Raw genomic sequence first — 26,472 nt, 5'->3', positions numbered from 1 at the left:
CTCATGGAACTAGAAGCATTTCTGAGAATGCCACCATAAAGGTCCTGGATTTCAGTCTCTTTCCTAGCAGCCTAAATTTGGCCTCCAGGACACCTCTCCTACCCTTCCCTATGTCATTGGTACCTACATGTACCACGACCACTGGCTCCTCTCCAGCACTACACATAAGTCTATCTAGATGCCTCGAGAGATCCGCAACCTTTGCACCAGGCAGGCAAGTCACCATACGGTTCTCCTGGTCATCACAAACCCAGCCATCTATGTTTCTAATGATCAACTCTCTCATTACTAACAAACACCTGCCTTTTCCTAATGACTGGAGTTCCCTTCGCCGGAGAGGTAACCTCAGTGAGATAGGATACCCCAACATCATCTGGAAGGAGGGTCCCAACTATGGCAAGGTTTCCCTCTGCTCCGTTGACTGCTTTCCTTCCCTGGGCCTTTCATCCTCCTTAACAGCACTGGGGCTGTCTGACCGGAGGTGGGACAAATCTACAGTATCCCGGAAAGCCTCATCAACATACCTCTCTGCCTCCCTTAGCTCCTCCAGTTCTGCCACCCTGGCCTCCAAAGCCCGTACATGGTCTCTGAGGGCCAGGAGCTCCTTGCACCAAATACACACATACACCACCTGCCCACAGGGCAGGTAATCATACATGCTACACTAAGTGCAATAAACAGGATAGCCCCCACTCTGCTGCTGGGCTTCTGCCTACATTCTCTCCTACAGCTACCTAGGTTAATGATAGGGTTCTTGTTTAAATCAACAAGTTTTGATTATAGTTTAAAGGTTTTAAAGAATGGCAAGTGTACCTCGCCCCCTTTCCAAACTCCCTCTCGAAACTCCCTGTTAGCGGTCCCTGTTCGCTTGCTCACTGCTTTATAAAGCCTTGGCCTTCTTGATAGCCCCGCCTCCTGACTAAGGCTCAGCCAATGAACAGAGGCTTCTAGATTTCAAACCTTGTTTAGACACTCACAGCTTCCAACCGATGGCCACAGCACACGGTCCTTCAAACAAACAAACAAACGCACACACACAAGCTCAGCACACAGCAAGTAACCCCCAAACACAAACACACACTACAGACAGCCATTTACCCCAAGGGTCCTGTATTTGCTCCTCCTTCATCTGGAGAACTCCCTCTTGAAGCTCCCTGTTAGCAGTCCCTGTTCGCAAAAGGACCATAATGTATACAACAAAGAAGTTCACTCATTTCACCAGTAAATATGGCAAAGGTATAAATGATTTAAATTTCAACTCCATCTTGACACTTCCTCTCAAAGTACTGTGCTGGCTATCACCCAAAACGTAGAAAGTCAAATTTCAGAAAGTTAATGAAACTTGCAGAAATTCTCTCACTAGATCAGAGCATGTTTCCCATTTCTCAGCATACAGAGAACACCTTAGGACTCCCCATTCTCTACTGGCTGGTGACTTTTTCTCTCAAAACTTTTATCTGGCTTTTGATGCTCAACTCTTACTCATTCTTTGAAGTCAGTTAATATAAATGTGCTAGTTCAGTTTCCTTTTTTAAAATTAAAACACTACAGCCAGTGATTTCAAATGCGGGCGACGTAAGTTAAAATTCTAGGCGAAGAATTCCAAAGGCAGAAATGGCAAATGGGTATCTAACTCCCTTGGGTTTGATAGAAAACCTAATAGGGATGTGACAGATGTAAGACCTAGGAATTCAAAAGGCTATACTGAAAATGTGCCAGACACATATGGACTTTTGGAACAATAAATGTTAATGGATTTCCTGAGGAATCCTCAGTGAGAAATTAGTACAAATTCCCAAACTCCAGTTATGCAAAAACCCAGCCTTTTGAAGCTACGCCCTGAGGAGAGGGTCATTTTCTGCTGATTACCTATTACTGAAGGCCAAGATCAAAGGCCTAAGCTGTACAAAGAAACTGCTGATCTGCCCAGCCATTGTCCTAGTTTGGATTTAAGATGGATATGCACTTGGAAAACCCAGTTGTGGGTTTTGAAGGACTAAAACCTAACAGAGCCCTAGGCTGGAGTTGGGGGTGACCTCTGGTAAGCTTTTAGCATGTGTGCAGAAACTTTTATTCTTTTTATATGTTTTCTCTGTAATGCTTTTACCTTAAGAATAAATGTGCGTGGTTAGAAGGAGCTATATAGTAACTTATACCTGTGGGCAATATACTTGGAAGGTAACTTGATTCCTCTTGGATACTGGCACGGGGGGATACACCTCCCATAAATGACTCCATTTGCATTTTGGCTAACACAGTGTCTTGCAGGTCTGAAGCTAACTCATTGGGCCTGATTCACCCCCTCTGCTTTTAAAACTATAATTTCATTCCTCAAAAGTAAATAATACAGAATATTTGACAGTATACCTACAACCAGCACCCCAACCCTTCCTGGTCTGTATAGAAATCTGTGATGTAGGTAGAGTGACGGCTTTTACTCCAGAAATTTTAATCCAGATTTTACAACATGCAAGCATTAGATGGGGTTTCATGACGTGGGGCTTAATTACAGTTTTAGCATTCCCAGAATTTATCCATCCAATGAATGTCTCTCCACTGACTACCATCTTCTGTTCATACTAGCGATCCAATGGCTCTGCACCCAGGAGGTTGCAGCATGACATGTGGACAGTGGTTTGGGGAGCGAATGGCTCAGCATGAATGTTAGATGCCATCGGCAGACTCGCTGTTTGACTCCCTCCCTTTGGTGAGTCAGGCACACAGTTAACTCTCTGAGGTTCGGGGTGGAACTGGCATTTCCATTTCCACATTGGGCCTCAGCAGGTGGAGTAGGCAATCCCAGGCAAAAAGTGAGCCAGCTGGTCACAGATGAGACACTGCTTTTCCCCACCTGTCCTGGGGCTTTTGGGAGGTGGCTTCCCTCCCCCCTGAGTGTGGTCTCCACTTGAGCCCATTCCTTGTCCTCTGATCCCTTTCCATCCCCATTAGGTTTTCTATCAAACCCAAGCTAACTATCCACACTAATGCTAAATAATTGATGGAAGTGATCTCTATGGGACTAAGTGCACATCCTGTGTCTCACTAGATGAAGGGATGCTGTCAATAGAGGTTTCTGACTCTAAATACAAAGGAAACTGGTTGATGCACACTTCAAGGTGCATAAAAATGAACTGGCCACTTGCTCCCCACGTATTATACTTCAAGAAAACAAATTCAAGAAGATTCTTAAAAATGTTAATAAAACAGTACTCAGGCAACTGTAAATCTGTGTTCTGGCACCGTCCAGAAAGTTGGGTTTTAATTCAATGCGTCCTAATGAAGGAATTATGTTCTTAAATGTCCCAATCTGATACTCAGACTGATGCTTGCAAATGTCTCTTTAATGTGTCTCCTGCAGCTCTTTGGAGCACATGATATTAAAATACTGTGATTTAATTATTAACCCTCTAAGTTATTAACCAATCAGGATGCTTTTACTATGTTATTAGCCAAACGTAGTTGATAAACTAATAATACTTGGTCAGTCATTTTGCTGTGAGAATTAAAAACACAAACACACACACACACTAAACATTTCCCCGTCACACTGTTTAAATATGACTAGATAGTACTATAGTAAATGAAACAATGAATTCACACTTCTATGGCTCTTTTGGGCAATACTGATCGCTAATTTGACTCCTGAACCACTGAAGTCTGAGTATCACTGGTCCAGATGATTGGCCAGATAGATTTCTATCAATAGTTCTTCTCAAGCTTTTAAGGTGTGCTGCTTCAATCCAGCTGCCAAGCATGTGCACTAAGCCAAAAATCTCACATGGAATTTTGCTTTATTAAGAAGTTTGTGTGTACAGAACAAAGTCCATTAATAAACAAAGCAAACAGGTCATATAGACAGATAGACAGATAGATAGATATAGATATAGATAGTAATGCAGTGGTAGGCGGCACTCTTTTTTCTGTGTTAATGTTAAGCCCATGCTCTGTCCAGCATATAGTGTTAGTGGTACTGTGAAGGCCTGCTGGGCTCTTTCAGCTGGAACGTAAACCTAAGCCCCTGACTACTTGAGGTAATTGATGATCCAATGGCATATTTTATAAGAATAGAGGTGTTAATCCTGGTATTTTGGCCAATTCCCAGTATACAGTAGGTAATGCAACTGCTCTGCCTAAATAACTTCACCCTGCAGTTTCATATGAATACTGTTTAGAGTTGCTGTGAGCTGTTTTACCCAGTTGCTACATTAAAAGCCAGAGGTATGTAAATTTGGATATATAGGGAAATACATAATGGTGTAATGTAAAGGCTTTATTGGCATGAGTTTGGCATGCGTGCATTAATTATGATGGGAGAACCCATGTGTGAGTTACGTAGGTCATCTTAAATAAGTGCTAATAATATCTTTGTTCCACGTCCCAGAATTATGTGTTCTATATAAGCTGCATACAGTCTTGGCAATTTACAATTCAACATATCTTTCAATGGATTTACTACCTTGCTGAGTGAATTCCACTGAGCTCCAGTAAATAAGACACTACCTTCCTTCAGAACAGGGGGAGTTTTAAGACTCCATGACTGGATGGTGCCAAAAAACTATTTTACAAATATTTTAGACCATTTAAAAAGATTTGATTGGGATTATTTTTTCTTATCCTTACACCTGTAAATCAAGGCTCCCCTTGCTACCATGAATCCTGCAGAACAAGGCTAGCAGGGAGAGAAATTCGGATACTGATAAATATAAAACACCTCTAGAAATACCTAAAATGGCTTATCTACACTTAAAAATGTCACACATGTATAGCTTGATATTACATGTACTAACTTGTGAATTTTAGAAAAGTTTAGCGTTCTTATAGTCTTATTAATGTTGGTGTGGCTGTAAAGATGTGTGTGTGTGTGATCATGCACGTGCAGCATGGACATAAAACATTTCATTAAAATAATTTGAACTGGGAATTATTTTTTAAGACTTTTTACCCCTACACATTTGGGTATTTATTTACATTTATTAAATGTGTTGGATTGAAAGTTCTCTGCTTGGCTACAGATCAGGAGCAGCGAAAACTTCCTTGAACTGTTCCATCAATGGGCCTCAATCTTGCTTTGGAGGAAGCATCTCTTGAAGAGAGGCTGTTCAATCTCCATAGCTCATTCAGTCTTCATAGCTCAGACTGCCAACAAGGACTCCAATCAGTGTCAACGGCAGTGATGATTTTTGTGATGTGGATGATTGTCCACTGGAAACCAGACAAAGAACAGACAGCACTAAACTCATTTCATATGGACACCTGAACGGTCATTAGATGGTGACAATTTTTGATCACTACTGATCTGGTCTACATTCAAGCTTAGGATTTTTTTTTTTAAACGTCCATTGTTCTTTTATGCAGTTCAAAAGGGAAAGTGAGCGGTGACACTGACATGGGTAGATATAAAAATGTGTTTTTAAAGTTTTCACTTTCCCTTTTATTTTCAGTTCTGTTGTGCTATGCTAAGAGTTTATTTCAACTTCTGTTTATAGTGCTTTTGTGTGTGGCCCATGCTTCACACCCATCTCACTCTCCTCTTCACTCTTTGCTGACAAGCCAAAGTTTCTACTTTTTGTTTCTTTCTTTCTTTTTTTTTTTTTTTGATAATCAGAGAATGAGGCACAACATGACTGCGCAAGAAGAAAAATTGAAAAATGTGTAAATTGTCTCAGCATTTTGAAAAATATGTGAATGACCAACGACAGAATAACATAGACTAGCTTTGGCTTTGAGGCTTCAAAAGGAGTATTGTACCTTCACTCCACAGTAAACCATGATAAAATGTATATAATACAACACAAAGGGTAGAATTATTGACACATGTAGTGGCAAATAATACTGACTTTAAGAACAATCTGTTACCTTTTATTATCTAGTAATGCTTGAAGTAACAGGCTTGATAATGAATAATTACATTTTTGAATGACTGACAAGGAATTTTTCCAAATTATTTTTTTTCTTTTTACTATTTCTTTTAAAAACCCCTTGAAAATTTGAAATGGAAGAGTGTATATACACACACTGACTTCTTATTGCAGTATTGCTCACGAACACCTAACTGCTGGCATTTGTTACAAAGTCACATATAAAGATACATATGGACTTTTCAAAAGGTAAAAAACCCCAAACACACACAAACAACAACAAATTGGGCAGGTCAAATGTTTGGTCTATCTGCTCCAAAAGAGTCACTTAGTAGCTTTTTTCCTGTTTTTCAAACTGTGGACTCTAGGTATCATTACAGAGATCATGTAACAACTACAAATTTTTGCAGTTTTACAATGGATTAAAAATGGAAGTAGAAAGTCAGTATGCACTGACTCCCCACTGATTCACTGACTCACCATATGTTCCTTTTCTAGTCTATTCTGTTCTGTATAGGTTCTTATACTGTGCTCATCACTGTTGTACTTGAGTGCCTTCCAGTCGTGCATTAAACAACATGACTACATGTCTGTCACAAAGGTTTGTCCTTTCATCCTCTTCCCATGGGGAGAATTGTGTGGAGTGGAGTGTTTTGGTCTGGAATTTCTTTATAACATACCCTACCCTCCAAACCCACCCCAGTATATTTATGCTAGAGAAAGTAAGGTCAGAGAAACGCAACCTGCACTTGGAGCGGAAGGTGGTGAGGGTCAATTCTTAGTTCCTATTGGAGCTCATGTCTCTTTGGTGGGCTGGCACCTGAGAAAGTTCTGTCTCTTGTTCTACAGTGAAACCAGCTCTAGGGACCACTTCTGTTCGGCCACTCATCTTAAATGGTCACTTTACGGTATACAAGACTTTTAGGATACCTTTGTTTAAAGGCCATTGTTAGACCAATGAACTTTGCTAGTCCCTTGGTAAGTCCTTAATGATAGAAAAGTAGAGGAAGCCTGTTTTAAGATGCAGTGTTTGAATAATGTTAGAATACACTTTAATTCTGAAAATATATTTTTTTAAAAAACAGAAGCTAGACCAGCACCAACAGAGGATGCATTCCACAAAGGCTCTACTATGCATCATATGTCAAAGCCAAAAAGCTGTAAGTGGAGGAATGTGATGCACGAGAGACCAAAGGATTTAGGGACCGTCAGTTAAAAAGTACCTGGGTAATCAAAGAAGGCCATTAAATCAGAGATATGAGCTAGTATAAAGTTCAAAGAAAGAAGACCTTAGAGGTGAAGAAGGGTGTGGGGAAGTTAGAAGGAAAATGAATCAGTGCCAATATGAAATATCTCCAATAGTGGATGAAAACAGAGCAATTGAAACAATGTCTCCTGCTCTTTAGTTGTATCTAGCTTTACTTCCAGATTAAATGAAAAGCAATGGTACACATATGCTTCAAAACCACACCTAACTAACAAGTAATTACCCACTATTGGCCATTCTGAAAGTTAGCTATTGATTTCTCAGTCACAGTACAAAGACTGTGTTAATACTTAGTCCTGTCAGGAGTGCTAGGGACAGGACTCAATGACCTCTCAAGGTCCCTTTCAGTCCTATGATTCTATGATAATGAATATTAAAACAAATCTAGGTTGCTGACTTCTCATTACAACAACAAAAGTAGTGGCTTTTTTTCTTTTTCTTGGTTCACTGAAAGACTACAGGATTTCAGGGCAAGTTTGCTGTGTCAGGGAATTCACTGACAACAGGGTTCTCCAGCACTACGGCTATTCAGTAAAGGTATGCCCTTTCTTTTTTTTGTTTTCTGTTCAAAGAAAGATACACACAGTCTAGACAAACAGACAAATGTAACAATTTAATCAGTGAATACCAACTAATTCAGGACAACCAATAATATTAAGTACTGTTGCTGTTTCATTTTATCCCCAAATGAATCAACTGTAATCTGAATGCAGCTTTAATTTAATAAAATTTAAAATTGTTCTCCACCTCAGATATCCAACCTGATTTTCTCAGGTAAGAAATTAACATAATAGAGTCATAGACTTTAAGGTCAGAAGGGACCATTATGATCATCTAGTCTGACCTCCTGCACAATGCAGGCTGCAGAATCTCACCCACCCACTCCAGCAATAAACCTCTCACCTATGTCTGAGCTATTGAAGTCCTCAAATCATGGTTTAAAGACTGTTTGTAAATTGATACTCCTCATAACCTTTTAATGATATCCGAATGTCTAAAATCAGATTTAAAATACTGAATCTTTCGATCTCTGATGGCAAAATCAATGTTAATATTTTATCCCCAGTGACCAATATGAATAATTGCACCATATTTCTAACTGAGTGGGTACATTTAAATTAATCACATTATTCAGTCACTTGTTACAAGGGTCTATATTACACCTGTGTTCACAAACTCACTCACAGACACTTGTTATAATCAATATATAAAACATAGTCCTTTTGTAGTCAAGTAGCGATATCATTCCAGAAATTAATGAATTTCTATGAAAATTATTAGATTGATTGTAAAGGGGTAGATGCAATGACAGATAAAATAAAGCAATGTTACTTTGCCAAGGGTGTTCTGAGGAAAATGTAATACCGACCCAGACTGCCTTAGTTTTTCCTAGTAAACTCTGCTGGGTACAGAAATATGGATCTGCATCATCCTGGCTCCACCTTGGCCTGCCTAATCCGTACTGTGTCCCTCCACATGGACCCCTGACCAGCACCGAGGTCTCCATGGGATCAGAGGGCAAGGAGATACTGCCTCAGAGATGGCTGAGTTTGGGATGAAGAAAGAACTGCACCTGGAGGATCTTTTCTACATGTGGCTCTGAGGGACACAATCCCCTTTTAGTTACCACATGGTTAAAATTTATAGTGTAGACAAGAACTATGTAGTAACTGGGCTACATGAGCAAGGCTTTAACACAGGTATGGAGCACAATGGCCTGCTAACAGTACAAAATTTAATCATGCTGCAACCAGCTCAGGGGACAAACAGTAATTTAGTGCCCTGACTGGGTTATTTTGTTAGGTTTAAGAGCCTTTAGACAAAACACAGTAAAAAAAAGTGCATATCAGCCCAAACTTACAGGAACTGCTCTCCCCCTCTCTCTCTTCCTTGGAACAAAATTATGTCATCCTCCAGGAGATAAAGGTCTTCACTGGATTTACATAAAACTCCTTAAAGAGAACAAAAGGCATCTTGTTCAGAAACGTTAGGAAGACCCATCTTAGACTGAGTATATAAGTCTATGTTTATTCAGCACCTCATAAGAGATTAAAATTATGGAGCTGGTCAAAAACCAGTTTTTTTCTCAGACAATTTTAATTTTTCAGCAGCAATTCAAATACTGAGAAATTGCAGTTTGGAGCTGCTGCCACAGTGCCTCATGGAAGTTGTAATTTCGGTGCCTAATGTGCCCATTTTCTTCAATAGGCCAAGCTTCCCAGTCAGACTACATCTCCCATAATGCACCCTGGGCTCCCACCTTGGAGAGATGTTATACATCATGTGAGATAGTTTTCAGCTGAAATTTTTCAGTTTGGGGCCACACGTTTTTGATTTCTCATTTTAAAATATCCATTTTTTTCATCAGACAGCAGACATTTTTCACAAAAAAATTCATTTGGTCAAACCTCCAATTTTATAGCAAAAAACAGTTTAGATAAAAAATGTTCCATCCAAACAGCCAGAAGCTGGGACTGGACAACAGGGATGGATCACTCAATAAATCTTCCCCTCTTTCTTCATTCCCTATGAAGCACCTAGCACCAGCCACTCTCAGAAGAAAGCGATACTGGGTTAGATGGGTCAGACCATTCTTATATTTTTATGTGATGTTCAATTAGCCCTAGATGGCAACCATATTTAATAATAATTTGTCAGACACAAACAGATATATTATTCAATGGCAAAAACTATGTTAATGCAGAGTTAAGGTTGCATGGTGGTATGTCATTCCCTTGTAGAATGCTAAACTGAGCAAAACCTCAAACTTCTGAAAACCAGGAAATGCACGGTTAAAGTTGCCTGTGCAACCTTAACTCTGCCCTCTTACAGCAATGCCCCGAAATGCCCCATTCACCCACATACCTTTTTGCCAACCCCACAGTTGCTGAAACATATAAGCTCTTCACCTCCTTTTCCATTCACTCTCATCCACAGGATTCCATCTAACACTATTAAATGACAAAAAGAAGAGTGAAGTTATTTGTGTTAACAGGACACACTGGGGCACTGCTGAAAGAGGGCAGAGTTAAGGTTATATTTTGACTCACATCTCAGCAATAGTTTGCTTGTTAGCTCTACACACATACACACACAAACCCTAGAAACTTTTTGAAAAATGGCTATTTTTTCCAAGGCTTATATTTCTGGTGTCCTTGGTGCAAATGACCCTACATATGGGTCAATAACTATACTCTGCACTCCCACAAGGTGTTGCTAATTTCAAGAATATCTGTGAAACTGTGGGGATTTTAGAGCATTTTGAAGTGTTATCCTTTAAACAAGAAGGATAGACGGACCGTGGAGGGAACAGGCTCTTCTACACATCCATGTGCAGTGCAGCAGTCTCTGAAAGAGAGGAAATGGCCCATTCATCCCAATGTGATGTTCTCAGCTGAATGAGAACACCCTGTGGAGATGAACAGAACCTGAAACAATATTGCTGAGGGCAAGTCTACATGACAAAATTAAGTTGACATAAGTTATGTCGATGTACAGCCACAGCAGTAACTGAATCACTTTTACACATCCACACTATGCTTCTTGTGTCAGTGTCCTCATCAGGAGCACTTGCGGGGCATTGTAGGACAATTTAAGCAATGCAATTTAATGCAGTGTCTACACTGACACTGTGTCAACACTGTGTCTACACTGACACTGTGTCAACCTGACTACATCGACTTAAGTACTATGATTCTCGCAAAGGTGAAGTTATTAAGTAGGTATAGTGAGCGAATGACATTGATGAGAGCTACATTTTAAAGTAGATGCTTACAGAGTTAGGTCGACATAAGCTGCCTTACGTCAACCTAACTGTTCATGCCAGTGGCCTCTGGCTCAGGCGCCTCTGAGGCATCCGTGGTCCACTGTTGGCCTCCCTGGGCTTCTGATGTGCCTGACACAGTTCCTTTGCTTTCATGTGGCATTGCTGCTGGTTCCTATTGTATCCCTTCTCCTGCATTCTCCATGCAATCTGCTCCTTGGGGTCCACGTTTCTACAGCTGGTCTGTAGCTGTTCTTGCACATAGCTCTTCTTGCCTCCAAGCTGGAGCGCGTCTGGAAATGCAGCTGGGCAGTTGCACACAACAATGGAGAGCTGCTAAAGTGTGCTTGCCAAGCTGGACAAGCAGGAGAAGGCATTTCAAAAATTTGAGGGGCCTTAAAGGGTAGTGGGGGGCTTCTGGTCTCTGAGACCCCTAGGCAGTGGACCAGAGTAGTCAGTGCCAGGCATTGTGGAAGAGCTGCTGGAGGGCTGTTAGTGTTAAGATAAGAAACGCAGTCTCTACACTCGCATCAGCCTCAGTACATCGATCATGGCTCAACGCCACTTGGGGAGGTGGTGCTACTGTATTGTTGTAATGGGGCGACACAGTGGGAGACAAATTTAACTGTAGACACATGGCAGCTTACATCAACCTAATTTTACAGTGTAGATCAGGCCAATGGTTAAGTAGCTAACCACCTTTTGCTCTGTTTAATTTCCCTTTAAAGCCACTTCAGTGCATCACTACTAAGTGAAGTCTATTTTAAGACTCAAGTGAATGGAGGTGCAGCAAGCTGAAGCATTGTAACAAAAAGACAGGGAGGCAGAGATCAGAATCAACAGCAATGAAATTGGCAAATTATTGGTATTGATTTTTTATACATTTAGTTGGTCACTTAACTCCTGTGGTCCGGTTTTAATACCTTTATTGACTGTAACTTTTTCAGAATGGGAAAAATCAGAGTGATTTCAAGATGGCCATGCAAACATTTCTGGTGTGAACCTTCATGTGAATACGTATTTAGCAGACTTGTACTTTCTACAAACAAAACATAAAAATCACTTCTATAAATGTTTGCGGAAAACAAAAAGAATTGTAAATACCATCAAATCAAATTCATGTTTCTATTTTTTATCCTAATCTAACTGTCAAATCCTTTTAGTAGCATTTACCCAGATCAAATCAGCTGATTGGGTAAAAGATAGCAAAGGGGAGGAATGGGGGACAGTGACAGGTTTCAATCGGCCCAGCGAGCCCCTAGGGGGTGATGGACAGCTATGGTCCCACAGGCAAGCCCTAGTCACACTGTTCGGGCACCCCTCGGGCCCCGGGGAGCGCCGGCCCGAGTCTGCAGTGCGCCCCCGGGCCCGGGGAGCACCGGCCCGGGTACGTAGCGCGCGATTCTGCTACCCAAGGCGGGTTGGCCGGGGTAGGGGAACGCAGGCCCACCCAACTCCACTGCGTTCCAGCCCAGGGCCCTGACAGTGGCGGGAGGCGAAGGTCCCGCCGCTGGGTCAGCAGGGGGCCCATCCGCGCCCCACTGACCAAATACACCCACCCCACGGCGCAGTTCTGCCCCTGGGCTACTTCCTACCCGGTCTCTCAAGCGGGCCTCTCCGGACCCTCCAGCTTGTCCGGGTATTCCGCTGCTGGCAGCTCCAGTTCCCCCTCCGTGTCGGGCTCACGCTGGCCCGGGTTACAGCCTAGCCCCTCCAGGCCCCCCGGGTACTCGGCGGCGGGCAGTCCTGGTTGCCACAGGCCTTCCTCCCGGTCAGGTTCCTCCTGGCCCAGGGCTTCCCCTGGGTCGGCAGCAGGGTCTAGAGGGAGCAGCCAGCAGCCTGTGTCTGTCTCCCTCCCTGATCCTCCTCTCACTGGGCAAAGGGCCCCGCCCTCTGTACTTCCTGTCCCATCCCTCCCCTTCCGGGGATTGGCATAAGCTTGGTCTGGCCCCGCCCACTCAGGCTGAGAGGGTGGCTCTTTACCCTCTGGTTCGGAGGGAAGCGACCTTGGCTCCCTACAGGGACCCTGTAATCTGAATGAACTTCAGACTGATCGTTTGCAGTGTTGTTGTAGCCATGTTGGCTTCAGGATATTAAAGAGACAAGGTGGGTGAGGTAATTTATTTTATTTGACCAACTGCTGTTGGTGAAAGAGGCAAGCTTTTGAGCTTACACAGAACTTTTCAGCTCAAAAGCTTGTCTCTTTCAACAACTGACGTTGGTCCAATACAAGAAATTACCTCACTCACCCTGTCTTTCTTCATAATGATGGCACTTAACCTTAACTATGAACTTTTTAAAGTAATTGCAGCCCTGAGTAAATTCCATCCTAATTTAACCACTGACTTCCACTCTTTCTTCATCACTGAAATCCTATTTTCTTGCACAGAAGAAATGACTTACATTGGAAATGTGTATTCAATGCAGACTTAAAACAAAGGGCCACTGCAACATTGATGACACCACCTTGAATAATGTGATTATTGTAAGCATGAATGCCCTGAACCTCGAAGAGTCTGAGGCAGAGGCTTCAAACTACAATCAATCACACATATACAAAGCACAGCTGACTATTGTCACTCAGATGGCAGTACACAAGCATTTAGTGACACTCAAATGTTCTGTAAAGGGAATTGCAATGTGAATAGTGTACAGAGAAATTGTGCAGCTAAATGGAAATTACTTCTGCTACCATAATATTTTATTAAATATATATTTTTCACTCTATTATTTTGGACAGGCATGCACTCATTACCAGTATTACTGCTCATTATTTTAGGCATTAACTACTAGGACAAAGTATTTGAAATTATAAATGTAGAAAGCAACAGATCCAATCCTGCCAAATGCAGAGCACCCTGTAAAATACTCACATACTCAATTTCTACCAGGCTAAAGGCACAATGCTGAACAGACAGAGGAAGAGACAAGTTGACCAAGTAGATAATTCCAGTTTCTATGAATCTACAGATTTTACAGGGACACTTCCTGTTGCACTAAAACCTGGCAATGGCAAGCAAATAACCAGCAAAAATTCCAGGGAATCAACATTAACAATATAATGTAATTGAACAGTGTAGTAGCTCATTAAAACAAAAAACAGGAAAATGCTAAATTCAATAGGATGTCATCTGAAATTTATCAGAATATGTAATTATTCCTTAATAAGGTGAATGGATTTTCATTAATACCACACTCTCAATTCAAGCTGAACACACAATTTATTGTAAAATAAACAGGTTGCATTATGCAGATTCGTAGGAGCTTTTAAGCAACTTACTTAACCAAAGATGCAAGCTGTCATGTTTAAAAAAATATATTTGAAATATTAACATAATTTATAGCATATTACAATAATTTAATTTATGCCAGCACAATCCATTTTAAAACACATTGCTTTCCCAGAAAGTAAGAAATAAGGCCCAATTCACCACTGCATTATCCCAATTTAGACTGCTATAACTCCACTGATTGCAGCCTGTTGACCTGTTCCAAAACCCACTGAAAGCAACTTCTGGGGGCTTTGGATCAGGTACTATGCCCTGCACTGGCAAAAGAACAAACTTGACAATATAATATTGATGGTGCCCTTTATCATGTGATGGTGAACATGAGTAAAGGATGCACAATTGGTTCCTATTCTTTTCTAAAATGCACTACATATATTCCTGTCACTTTTGGACTTCTTTACAACATGGATTTTTAATACAAACAAGATTTCAGTGCGTCATTCTATCCTGCATACAACTTCATGTTCTCATTACATTGCAAATGACAACTGTAAAAGAAGGAAGTTCTTTGTGGAGTTCTCTGTAGAAGAACATGATTTATTAGCCTCTTCTGAAAAAGAAACTTTCAGGTCTGAAGAATAATGGCAAAAAATTACCATTAACACTAAACAAATGTTAATGGTTCAAATGAGCCAGTGCCTAAGATTTCAGTGATTTTTAATTATATGGCAAGTTTGGAGTGTTTATATAATTCTGTTATTAACACAATTCAGGACAAATGAGTGGTGCAATGCAGGTTGCTATACTGCTTAAAGGACTCATTTGTAATTACCAGATTTACTTGTAAATTTTCAAATATTTCATTCTGTACTTAAAGAGTCAATGCTGTATTTTGGGGAACGGTATGCTGTATTCTTCATAAACAACAGAGTAGTTGAATCACTGCTTTAAGCGCAAATGTCATCTCAACCTTACCTATGGACCTGCAATCAGCACTTCCATATTGTTATAAATGGAAGGTTAAATCTAGTCCCCAACGAAGTCATTAGCAATGCTCCCATTGACATCCGTGGGGACAGGATTTCAGCCAGGCACTTTTCAAAACAGTGATATAGAGCTGATAGGACTGTTCTGAATCAAGTCACAGTTATCTTAATTCATCGTGCCAGTACAGCTCCAATATATGCACGTTCTAGTCCAAACTTAGCCCTGATGAAAACAGGTGCTGTAAGTAGGGTTGCCAACTGTGTAACTGCACAAAGCCAAACATCCTTGTCCTGCCCCTTCCCTGAGGCCCCAACCCCTGCTCACTCCATCCCCCTCCCTCTGTCGCTCATTCTCCCCCACCCTCACTCACTTGCACTGGGCTGGGGCAGGGTGTTGGGGTGCAGGAGGGGGTGCGAGCTCTGGGCTGGGGGGTGGAGGTGAAGGGTTCAAAGTATGGGAGGAGGTTCTGGGCTGAGCCTAGGGCAGGGGGTTGGGGTACAGGAGTGGGTGAGGGCTCTGGGAGGAAGTTTGGGTGCGGGAGGGGGCTCAGGGCTGGGGTAGGGGTGCAGAAGGAGGTGTGGGCTCTGGGAGGGAGTTTGGGTATGGGAGAGGGCTCAGAGCTGGGGTAGGGGCTTTGGGGTGCAGGAGAGGGTGTGGGGTGCAGGCTCCAGGAGGCACTTACCTCGAGCGGCTCCCAGAAGCTACCAGCATGTCCGTCTCCTGGCTCAAAAGTGACCAGATGGCTCCTCGCACTGCACCAGGTAGGCACCGCCCCCGCAGCTCCCATTGGCCGCAGTTCCCAGCAAATGGGAGCTGTGGAATCCCATGGCTGCCCCTGGGCTTAGGAGCCAGATATTCCGGCCACTTCCAGGAGCCGCTCGGAGCCAGGGCAGGCAGGGAGCCTGCCTTAGCCCCATTGCGCCGCCGACTGAACTTTTGGCTTATTAAAATCTCCCAGATTGCTTTTAATAGTCACCAGAAGATTGAGGCTGATTCTGGTAGACTGCTGGCCAAATTTGAGAGGGTTGGCAACCCTAGCTGTAACGGTGTCTCACCCTTAATGACTGGAGGGCCTGGGAGAAGCCAACCCTGACTACTAAAGGAGGCATACCTGTGTGAAAGAAGCTGATTCCCTATAAAGAGCAGCAAGTGCACGCTGGGGTCAGGCTGGGCAAACCTAACCCTATCTTGAGAAGCTGTAGTTGGCTAGAGGAAGCAGAAGCTGCGGGGTGCAAGACTAGCTCTTGCAGAGATATTGAATTGTGGCCCACCTCTTGAAAAGAGGGCTGGGAAACCCCATCCCCCAACTAAGGGGAGAGAGACACTGAACTGGGGTTGGGGTCTGAAGCGCCAGTATATATCTGAGGACTAAATAAATTGGACCACAGGAAGGGAAATGTTTTCATTTCCTTTGGCCTGTGTTCCATTTGTTTGAGGACCCTAAAGAAGGGGAAAGCAGAGACAGGGGGCCATAGAGTGACCTCTGGCCATGAGGGAGTACTCAGCTGGTGGCTGACCCTGTTACAGGTGCAAAAACTGAAGTTAATGGAAGCTGCATTCATGCTAGGCTAGATTTGGTACTGTGGTTCTAGTGAAGTTGTGCAAGGTGCAAGTCAATACATAATTTGGCCTTTGTAGTATTACAGTACTCTATTGAATAGTAATCAATTTTAGCAACACTGGTTTGAAAAAACTTAGATATCTAATAAACACAATTTTTTTTATACAAGTTAACTTATCTAGACTTTGTTTCTTTATCCCAAAAGTGGTATTAGTATGCATTGTGGATTAACGGCATGGAGCATTTCAGTTTTAAAATAACCAGATTGTTTTTGAGTAATAAGAAAACAATGCATTTGAAAATCGCTAATGGAGTATAATTCTACTTCTTAAAACTTTAAAATGAACCACATTTAAAAAAAAACAACTGCAGATGTTTTAGGCTGAGATTTTATATGTCAGGTTTCTACTAGGAGTAGAGAGAAGTTACAAATCCTTGCAAATCAGGGTTTATAAAAATGCTGACAAAACCTGAACTACTGTACAGTAGCATAATAGAATCATTTTAATAAAAAAAATCAAACTGTGATGAGTATTCTTGATCCAAGTTATTAGGAGTGGTAAGATATGAAGCACAGTGAGGGTATTAAGTAGAGCACATATTTATTTAACTGTAAAAGTTTGTGACTTTCCTCATATGACCTTCCTGGCACATAGCCAGAGCTCAGCTCCTGTTGACATTTAATCTGAACATAATCCCTGAAATCTCTCCACTATTGCTGGGTTGCTGGGGAACGATTCTTGGGCAATGTACAGAGGATTATGTTGGCAAGTTTTATTTTCAGCTTGTGGCTAGTCTCTCTTTTTCTCCCAGATGTTGAAAATGATTTGTTTTAATAAAAAATTTATGTCCCTTATTTATTATAGAAGAATGGCATCTAAAAATAGAAAACAAATCAGAGGAGAAGATTCAAACAGAAATAACTGTACCATTTCATTCCAGATGATTTTATTCTTATCGCTACAATAGTCTTTTAAAGGTGCAAACACAACACAAAGCTCATGACCACCCAAGGAAATGAGCCAAAGTGACCAGAAACAGAATCAGATCTGTTTGAGAAAATATATTCACAAAACCTAACAAAATAGTTAAATAGCTTTTCTATATTTTCTCCCTAAAGCCTCTAATCTGGGTGCCCTGTCTTAGGCCCAATTCTGCACCAGAGGTTCTGCATGGAGTCCTATTAACTCGCCACTGATATCAGTGTAAGATCAGGACCTTAGTGTATGGAAGTAATAACAATTCCAGTAGGAAATGTACACATTTAATTATCAGGTTTGCTCTTTATATGAGAATGGAAAATGGTAAATATTGCATCTTTATTATGAAGAAATATTACTTAAAACTCCAGTGAGCCAGCATCCCTGGAAGCTATTTTTGTCACTAGTACAGTGAGAGTCTCAAACTCAATGATTTTCATGTTTTTTTTAAATATATCCATGATTTTTTGCATTTCAGGATTTGTTTGCACAAGACTGGGGAAGCTTGTGGGTGAGGTGGATTGAATGGTAAACAGTTGAACAATATTAATAGAGGCTAAGAGAGAACATGACCTCTGTGACACCAAGGACTAGACCAGTGGACACTCAGGCTGAAATCCTGACTGCATTGAAGTCAATGGCAAAATTTCCATGGACTTCAGTGACACCACGATTTCACTCTAGTGAGAGCTCTAATTGCCCAAGTAATCATGAAATTCTCCCTTCCCTAAGACATACAAAATGAAAAGGGAAGATAAAATAATCTCCCCCCAAATACTGAATGTATAGCAAAGTTACTATGGATCATGCATTTAAGTAAAACCTGTTTTACTTTTTAATCAGTGACATCCAGCAAAGCCTTTCCCCAGCATCATACAAAATGGCACCGGACTCTCCTCTCTGTATTTAAACCTCTTCCTACAAACAAGACTTCCCAGGAAGTGAATGTTGTGGGAGAAGAGGAAGCGTTCAAACCATTGTGGATACTTTTATAAACGCTTCTTTCTCTTCAAAGTCTGATGGGATTAGATGTAAAATATTGTTAAATTCAGTGTTCAATTTGTAATGAAGAGGTGCTGGGGCTCAAGCAATTTTTTTTACATTCATGACAGATGCAGCAAGCCCAGAGATATCGGGGCTATGAACTGTCAAGCCTAGAGGTGTCCAGGCTCAGCCCTGGTGAACCCTGGCACAAATTAAGCACTGCTTATATTCAGCAGCAAGACCAAGGTTCTTGAGTCTGTTTTCTACGGTCTCTGAAGTAGGAATGGTTGCATGTAACTTCCTCTCTAGCAAACAGACATCTTGTCATCACCACTTTCCTCTGGTTTAGTGTCCCTCTAGAGCTTTTCGATACTACTTATTTTCAAAGGTCACCTGCTCCTTGCAAGCAATATGTGCTAACCAGAGGCCTGATCCCACTTCCGCTGATGCCAATCAACAGGCAGATAGTTGGGTTAGATCCTCGGTGAGTGAGAAGCTGCACCCAGGATTTGAACCTCAGCTCTTTAGTACAGCACAGTATCATCATGAAGTCACTGGGTTGCCATAACAAAACCCTTTTAAAAGGAATATCTGAACAAGGAATTGATTAATTAAATGCAAACACTTTCCACATGTCAAGGAGGGGAAAACTTGGCAGTTTTTTTCATGGCAATTTTTAGATGAAGGCATGGGAGGGTCAAGGCAAAAAAGTAATGGAAGAATCTTTAAAATTTTCAAAAGACTCACAGCTATTGAGCATGATTCACCTCCATGGGCACCAGAAGATACAAACTGCCAGCAGAGGTCACTCTATCACAGGAAGAATCCACCCATGGTGAAAGGCAGAATTTGTTTGCACAGCCACCCATCCTTGGGAGTTACATCACTTAGGATCAGAGGTGGTTTCCTGACAGAGCCTCCTAAGAGCTCCACCTGTAAGAGTTGCCTGGGGGATGTGCTGAACCAAGGCATTCCCGGATGCTTTGCTTATGTCCCCCTCCCTGGCCAGGACTGCCAACTTTTGCAGCTCTAGGTATCCTGCAGAGCAAAGGCTGTAAGCACCTCAGTCAGTGCAATCCCTCCAGATAGACTTTTCAGTGCCAAGGACTTTTAGCAAGGTAACCTATTTCCCCTTGTTTTTTCCTACCCTCCCCCACAGACGTTCTTGTTAAACCCTGGATTTGTGCTGGAAATGGCCCACCTTGATTATCATACACATTGTAAGGAGAGTGATCACTTTAGATAAGCTATTACCAACAGGAGAGTGGGTTTGTGGGGCGGGGTATGCTGTGCTAACATTTTAAAACATATGTTATAAACGCAGCTCTCCACTTTTAGATTTTTATAAAGAAGATCTTATAAGTTATCTTAAAGCCTTTTCTTCTTTATAAAAATCTTTGTATCACTCTTATCAGCGGGACTCTTATGAGCCTCAAAACGAAAACTGTTCACACAATCTTCTCCTAACCCAGAGACCATCATTTCAGCCAGTGCTGACACAGTGAACCCCTTCTGCTCCACGTTTTCAATCCCTGAGATAACAACACTGTGCACAAAACATAATAAATAAGAGTTAGATTGGTTTGTCTAGTGACTCAGCAACAGCTGCTTACATTGCTGCTTCAGAAACATACTCCAGAGCCTATGTCTTGCTGCTGAATATAAGGATATTGTGCAGGCAATCCCATCAGGCTTTGAAGAGAAAGAAGGTTTTGCATACCTACAGCAATCACTCATACATGATCCAGGAAGAGATATCAGCAGTGACTATTTGAAGAAGGCTCTGTTCATCATTCATTCTCCATTTACAATGAGAAGGGGAGGTGTCAGAAAGCAAAAGTCAGGGACCCTAGAGAAATAAACACAAAGAATATTATACACAACAGACATTCAGCTACAACCTGTTTTAATGTAACAAACTGTGTTCAGTTAAAGCATTAATAATGCTCTACACCTATGTGGTACCTTCCATCTGATAATCTCAAAGTGCTTTATAAACAACAATTCTCACAACACTCCTGAGAGGCAGACAGATATCACCCCAGTTTTATATATGGCTAAACTAAAGCAACACAGTGAGGATAACAGCCTGATCAAAAATGCATGTGTGCAGTTGTGTGCCTAATTTGTTTGCATACACAATCACAGTAATTGTGCACATCAGGTACTCCTACACAAAAATGGAATGGTGTGTCTAACTGGTCAAGTGCATGTGCCAATACCTGGTTTACGTGTGCACCTGTGGTAACTGTGCACGCAAACTAAGTGCACACTGGAAAGTGAATGCAAACTACATGCATTCCTGAGAAATAAGTTTCTAGGCAAATTGATCAAGTTCATACAGAAATTACGGGGTAGAAAAGGGGCAGAGCCTACGGGCTTTGACTCCAAATCTCACGGGCCAGTAGCTACTAGATCACACTCTAGAAATACCATAATAGCAAAGGGGGGGGAAACAAGTCATTTCTAAATGTAAAGTCAAGTACTTCTCTGCAAATTAAAAAACTGGGAGAGTAGAGCTATAATGCATATAGGAAAAAGCAAAGAAGAAATGTGAAATGGATGTTTTTCAAAATTTAGTTTGGTAAGACTAACATCATTTTACAAATTCATTGTGGGTGGACCTGTTCTTGTTTCTGGCTCAGACTTTGTGAGCATCCTGCTATATTTCCTTTACCGCGGTCAGAATCTTCTGTGCTAAATGTTGTTATTCCAGGTTCCAGTTTTCTCTCATTTAATCCTAGACTCCCCAATCTATAAACTCTGTACTTGACCCCTGGGTAGGAGTGAAGACAAGCAGATTAATGAGAAGCCAGAACAGCACACTAAGATATACCTATTTTAAGAAAAAAGAAAAAGAGTACTAGTGGCACCTTAGAGACTAACCAATTTATTTGAGCATAAGCTTTCCTGAGCTACAGCTCACTTCATCGAATGCATAAAAGTGGAAAATACAGCGAGGAGATTTGTATACATAGAGAACATGAAACAATGGGTGTTACCATACACACTGTAACCAGAGTGATCACTTAAGGTGAGCTATTGTCAGCGGAAGAGCGGGGGGAGGAACCTTTTGTACTGATAAGGTACAAGGTGGGCCATTGCCAGCAGTTAACAGGAATGTTACCCATAGCAGTGCCGCTGATTTGAAGGTATACAGGGTACTCGCATGGCCCCACAGTATGCCAACATTTTTATGGCTGACTTAGAACAACGCTTCCTCAGCTCTCGTCCCCTAATGCCCCTACTCTACTTGAGCTATATTGATGACATCTTCATCATCTGGACCCATGGAAAAGAAGCCCTTGAGGAATTCCACCATGATTTCAACAATTTCCATCCCACCATCAACCTCAGCCTGGACCAGTCCACACAAGAGATCCACTTCCTGGACACTACAGTGCTAATAAGCGACGGTCACAAAAACACCACACTATACCAGAAACCTACTGACTGCTATTCCTACCTACATGCCTCCAACTTTCACCCAGACCACACCACAAGATCCATCGTCTACAGCCAAGCTCTGCGATACAACCGCATTTGCTCCAACCCCTCAGACAGAGACAAACACCTACAAGATCTCTATCAAGCATTCTTACAACTACAGTACCCACCTGCTGAAGTGAAGAAACAAATTGACAGAGCCAGAAGAGTACCCAGAAGTCACCTACTACAGGACATGCCCAACAAGGATAGTAACAGAACGCCACTAGCCATCACCTTCAGCCCGCAACTAAAACCTCTCCAACGCATCATCAAAGATCTACAACCTATCCTGAAGAACGACCCATCACTCTCACAAATCTTGGGAGACAGGCCAGTCCTTGCCTACAGACAGCCCCGCAACCTGAAGCAAATACTCACCAGCAACCACACACCATACAACAGAACCACTAACCCAGGAACCTATCCTTGCAACAAAGCCCGTTGCCAACTGTGTCCACATATCTATTCAGGGGACACCATCATAGGGCCTAATCACATCAGCCACACTATCAGAGGCTCGTTCACCTGCCCATCTACCAATGTGATATATGCCATCATGTGCCAGCAATGCCCCTCTGCCGTGTACATTGGTCAAACTGGACAGTCTCTACGTAAAAGAATAAATGGACACAAATCAGATGTCAAGAATTATAACATTCATAAACCAGTCGGAGAACACTTTAATCTCTCTGGTCACTCAATCTCTGACCTAAAAGTCGCAATATTACAACAAAAAGACTTCAAAAACAGACTCCAACAAGAGACTGCTGAATTGGAATTAATTCGCAAATTGGATACAATTAACTTAGGCTTGAATAGAGACTGGGAGTGGATGAGTGATTACACAAAGTAAAACTATTCCCCTCCCCCTTCCCCCCCATTCCTCAGATGTTCTTGTTAACTGCTGGAAATGGCTCACCTTAATTATCACTACAAAAGGTTTTCTCCCCCCCAACCCCTGCTCTCCTGCTGGTAATAGCTCATCTTAAGTGATCTCTCTGGTTACAGTGTGTATGGTAACACCCATTTTTTCATGTTCTGTGTGTATATAAATCTCCTCACTGTATTTTCCACTGAAGGCATCCGATGAAGTGAGCTGTAGCTCACGAAAGCTTATGCTCAAATAAATTGGTTAGCCTCTAAGGTGCCACTAGTTCTCCTTTTCCTTTTACCTTCTCCTTTTCCACCCCCAGCCCCAGCTCACCTCCGCCTCCTCCCCTGAATGCGCTGCCCCGCTCTGCTTCTCCGCCCCCCCCAGGCTTCCCACAAATCAGCTGTTCACTGGGAAGCTGGGGCAGGTTGAGAAGCAGGCCGCCGGCTTCCTGCTCAGGCCCAGGGATGCGCAGATGAGCTGGGGCGGGGGAGCGCAAGGAGGGCCACCCGCGCTGCAGCAGGTAACCCGGGGGGGGTGGGGGCGTGCAGGGGAATCACTCCCCGCCCCAGCTCACCTCCGCCACCCTTGGCCTAAGCATGAAGCCACCGCCTGCTTCTCTGCCCCACCCTGCTTCCCGCTGAACAGCTGATTCGTGGGAAGCCGGGGGGGGTGTGGAGAAGCAGAGCAGGGCGGTGCTGTCAGCGGAGGAGTCAGAGTGGAGGTGAGCTGGGGCTGGGCGCGGGGTGGGGAGCTGCCGGTGGGAGCTCTGCACCCACCAATTTTCCCCGTGGGTGCTCCAGCCCCAGAGCACCCAGGGAGTCGGTGCCTAAGGCACCACTTTTGATGTGATCAGTGGGGGAGCAGCCGCTCCCCCCATAGCTACGCTCTCCCACCCCTAGGAGCCAGAGGGACCTGCTGGATGCTTCCTCTGGTAAGCATCTCCGGTACTCCCCACCTCGCCCCCCAGCAGGTACCTCTGGCTCTTAGGGGTGGGATGGGCACCCAGTATGATGGCCTACGAGACCCTCCTGCCCTGTTCTGGGGGCAGTCAGGGGCCAGGGGAGGGGGGTGGATGGGGCAGGGGTCCTGGGGGGGTGGGCATCAAGGAACGCTGAGGGGTTGGATGGGGCAGGAGTCCCGGGGGGGCGGGGGTGGACAACGACCCCCTCGTGGGGTGAGGAGGGAACCCGTTGTTAAGATTTTTGCAGCTCATCACTGGTTAAGAAGCTACAGTAACCTAGCTGGCACCTGACCCAAAATGACCAATGAGAGGACAAGATACTTGCAAATATGGAGCGGGGGGAGGGGGGGGAGAAGGGTTCATCTGTCTGTGTGATGCTTTTGCCGGGAACCGATCAGGAATGCAGACTTACAACTCCTGTTAAGTTAGTAAGTAATCTAGCTAGAAATGCATTAGATTTCCTTTTGTTTAATGGCTGGTAAAATAAGCTGTGCTGGATGGAATGTATATTCCTGTTTTTGTGTCTTTTTGTAACTTAGGGTTTTGCCTAGAGGGATTCTCTGTGTTTTGAATCGGATTACCCTGTAAGGTATTTACCATCCGATTTTACAGAGGTGATTCTTTTACCTTTTCTTTAAATAAAATTCTTCTTTTAAGAACCTGATTGATTTTTCATTGTTCTTAAGATCCAAGGGTTTGGGTCTGTGTTCATCTGTACAATCTGGTGAGGATTCTTATCAAGCCTTCCCCAGGAAAGGGGGTGTAGGGCTTGGGGGGATATTTTGGGGGAAGACGTCTCCAAGTGGGCTCTTTCCCTGTTCTTTGTTTAAAACGTTTGGTGGTAGCAGCATACAGTTCAAGGACAAGGCAAAGTTTGTACCTTGGGGAAGTTTTTAACCTAAGCTGGTAAGAATAAGCTTAGGGGGTCTTTCATGCAGGTCCCCACATCTGTACCCTAGAGTTCAGAGTGGGGAAGAAACCTTGACAACCACCATCTGAGCCTGTGCTTTGGGTCTCCAGACTGTGAAAAGATCACACTGGCTTAAGCAAGTGTTTGTCCATTGAGAATCTGGATTAATTTACAGCAGATTTCCAAGGATCGTGTGGTAGGGTGGGATGTCAGGAATCCAGTGTCTCTGAATCAGGCCAGAAAGACCATCAACAAGGAGATGAAGATATCTGCCCATGGGAAGGAAGGTCCTGGTTACTGTTCAGCTGTCAGATTCTGAGGATTGGACACTATTGTTCCATGCCTAAAACCCAGCAACTGGAATTACAGAATTATTATAGCAGAATCTCATCTTTCAATGAAAAAAAAACAAAACCTCTAGTCCTCATGGCTGTGAAGAAAACATTGAAAACATGACCTGAAGGTAGACAATGAGCTTTACCTGAACCTGCAAACAGCCTGAAATAATAGCTCTCAGAAGAGGGAACTGACTCACGTATTTCAATGGATTGTTAATTTCAAGTCCCATTGCTCTCAAGGGCTCTGCCAACATCACACCTGCAAAAGACTCCGTGTAGCAGGAGGATAAGAGTGCAGTAGGCCCATCCCATCCATCTACATATGTCAATGGTCTTCAACCTTTTTTCATTTGAGGACCCCTAAAATATTTCAAATGGAGGTGCGGACCCCTTTGGAAATCTTAGACATAGTCTGCGGACCCCCAGGGGTCCGTGGACCACAGGTTGAAAACCACGGATATAGATACATCCTGGTCACTGGCATAAGTACTGGGGCTTCTTCCCTGATGTCTCCTCTGCCTCTCCATGGAGGAGAGGGATCCTCAGGTGCCACCCCTGCTACTCCCAAGGGGAGGGGATCCTGCTGCTGCTACTCTGGGGAGATAACGTGCTGCCCATGCCCACCGTTAAGATTATCTTCAGGAGTGGAGTATAGTTAGTACTGTGACTTGTGCATCCTTTCACAGTCTTGGCCACGTTTACATAGCGGTTATTCAGTATCCATTTCATATTTTGTGGTTCTTATTTCAAATGACATACTGGAATGAATTTTCAGTACCATTTGTGGAATATCAAAACAAAGTTTCAGGTTTCCACCATTTTACCGAAACATTCATTCCAGTAGGCCATCCAAAATTAGAACCACAAGGTATGAGACGGATACCAAATAACAGCTACATCAACATGACCAAGAGTGCGATAGGATGCAAAAGCCAAATGTTGAAACCCATTCAAGAATTTATGGGAGAGCAAGAAAATGGATGAAGTTGGGATGAAATATGATCGTATTTTATGCTGATAATTAACTTTGCTTCAATGTCCTGGAGAGAAAAGGTTTCAGGCCTGTAATATTTCTCAAGTGATGAAAGGAAACTCTTTTTTTAGCCTCTGATTCAAGGGTGATTTAAAAAATAAATAGGATTTGAAGGTGGCTCCCTATCTTCCAGCAGCAGAGAAAAGAGCTATTATAGGGTAGTCACAAGTAAAAGTAAAACAGGAGAAACAACAAAAGGAAGAAGAAAGTAGCCAGTGATAAATACAATATGGAGTT

The 26,472-nt window shown here is 42.8% G+C and overlaps 1 protein-coding gene across 1 annotated transcript in view; it reads right to left on the bottom strand.

The window, feature by feature from the left end:
- THRB (thyroid hormone receptor beta) overlaps nucleotides 1-26,472 on the bottom strand; it is a 289,369-nt gene that overhangs the window by 164,095 nt on the left and 98,802 nt on the right. The window contains exons 3-4 of the mRNA XM_077811266.1: nucleotides 9,991-10,076; nucleotides 8,987-9,077 (exon numbers count right to left, since the gene is read on the bottom strand). The gene's annotated coding sequence lies outside the window, so the exon portion shown is untranslated. The remainder of the gene's footprint in view (nucleotides 1-8,986; nucleotides 9,078-9,990; nucleotides 10,077-26,472) is intronic.

This window comes from Eretmochelys imbricata, chromosome 2 (genome assembly GCF_965152235.1).
Source record: "Eretmochelys imbricata isolate rEreImb1 chromosome 2, rEreImb1.hap1, whole genome shotgun sequence".
NCBI lineage: Eukaryota > Metazoa > Chordata > Testudines > Cheloniidae > Eretmochelys > Eretmochelys imbricata.
The sequence above is the reverse complement of the archived record's forward strand: the minus strand, read 5'-3'. Positions and strand labels throughout refer to the sequence as shown.